Genomic DNA, 2,500 nt, shown 5'->3' on the forward strand with positions numbered 1-2,500 from the left:
CAATGAAATAAAATGCCAATCAAAAACTTGCGTCGACAACGTCGACTAACCCCCACCCCACCTACTCATTATGCTCAATACAACTAAATACATCTTTTACTTGTTTCATTCATTAGATTGTGACCATGCTGGGAGACTGTCTGGAAGAATTTTCATTCGAATGAATCGACTCAAGTGCTTATTTCACTTTTAAGCCTGACACTTATTCTAGCAGATCCTTTTGCCGAACCGCTAAGTTACGAGGACGTAAACACACCTGTTGTCAAGCGGATGGACAGCGACACGCGCACGCACGCACACACGCGCACGCACGCACACACGCGCACGCACGCACACACGCGCACGCACGCACACACGCGCACGCACGCACACACACACATACATATTCGAATATATACTTATATTCATATTCGTATATATATGTGTATATATGCATGTATATGTATGTATATATATATATATATATATATATATATATATATATATATATATATATATGTGCATATATATATATATATATATATATATATATATATATATGCACACACATACATATTGTTATTTATATTCGAGACACTTTCTCGCAGTTTTATATGACAAATTCAAACTTGGGCTATAGTAGAAGACACTTGCCCAAGATGCCACGCAGTGGGACTGAACATGAAACGACGCAGCTGCAAAGCGAGCTTTTTAACAACTCAGCCAATGCCTGTGTCCTTCTTTTCACCAAGCGTGGTATTTGACATCCGAAATTACTATTTGTAAATTTAAATGCGTGAAAGCGAAATAATTGAACAGTATATAAAAGAAATGATATGGCATCGGAGCCGGCGGTATATGGGCTGCGACCATCTCTTTACGCTGTAGATTATAATCTTGACTAGATTCCCTTTGCTATTCAAATTTCGGAGGTCGATGAAAATACGAATAAATGCCCATTTATTCTTATTTTTAGTTTTATATATGCTTATATATTTCTATATGTATAAATATTTAAATGTATTTATATCTATATATGCATTCAAATATATATAAATTTATCTATAACTCTATCCATTTCTTATTTTTATTTATGAATCTATACGCCATTATTACTTAAATTTTTATAAGCATATTTACCTCAATATTAATATGATACTTGAATACACGGTTAATTACTATATATTGTTTATCTCCATACTTTTTAATGATTACACAGAGTATATTATATATTATTTAACATATTTATTTTTTCTAAATATACTTCTTTTCCCCACCTTTAGAAGGTCTATACCAAATTTATGTATAAAACATTACTCAGTTTGGTGAAATGCTCCGTACACTTTACACATAAAAACACAAAAATGTAATGGTATATCTTTTTTTCTACCTACAACGAGATTCTACTTTATAATGATTCAATTATCTTAATCAATATCTTTAAAATCTGAATCGAAACAGTTGTCAGGGACTATATCTATTATTACAATTAATAAATATAATCAATTAATTTATTTATCTCTATTTTCTTATTTTTCTTAATTAAACATAAACCTCGGTTTATTTACTTTACCAATTTGTAAGTATTAAAATTAACATTCAGAATAAATAGTAGGTAAGAAATCAGTAAAATCATTGGGTATTACTATCCCTTAATGAGGTTTATTTAACCTCTAATTGAACTTATATATATATATATATATATATATATATATATATATAGTTTTAGAGAAAAGAACCAAAGTTCATGAACTAATCCATGAAAATCCACAGTCACACACACACACACACACACACACACACACACACACACACACACACACACACACACACACACATATATATAAATTCAGAAGAGTGGTACAACAAGGCACCAATATTTATAAGGTCTATACCAAATCTATCTATAAAGCATTACTCAGTTAGTTGAAATGTTCCGTACACTTTACACATATATAGGGCTTTATTTTGCTGGAAATTAATACATTTGTATTGAAATATTTTTCATTGATATATATATATATATATATATATATATATATATATATATATATATATATATATATATATATATATATATATATATATTAATTCACACTCATACATAATACACATGTTAAAATTTGAGGAAGTTTTTCTTTTTCAATTATATTTCGTACAAATTAAACAACACTCATCATCGTTATCTTTGTATGCCTTTACACGAACTTTTTCACGGGTGACTAATTTCTAGTGGGAATTAATCTGTGAGTCTTTCCCAAGGAATACTTCTTTACTCAATAATTGGTCAAACGTATAATAAATAATAAGTGTGTTTATTGAATTCTACTTTGATTTATATGCACGGTGTCACAATCGGTACAACCCTTTTATAATAATTCTATTTCATGTCTTCTTCCTCTCTCTTTCTCCCCCTCTCTATTTTTGTAATATGATCATTTTACTTTGGCGCATTTGAGCCAAACGAATTAATATTATCAATGAAATAGTTTACCGTCTTCTCAGATCACTTGAAAAGTAG

This window comes from Octopus bimaculoides, chromosome Z (assembly GCF_046866305.1).
Source record: "Octopus bimaculoides isolate indiv1 chromosome Z, ASM4686630v1, whole genome shotgun sequence".
NCBI classification, from domain to species: Eukaryota; Metazoa; Mollusca; class Cephalopoda; order Octopoda; family Octopodidae; genus Octopus; species Octopus bimaculoides.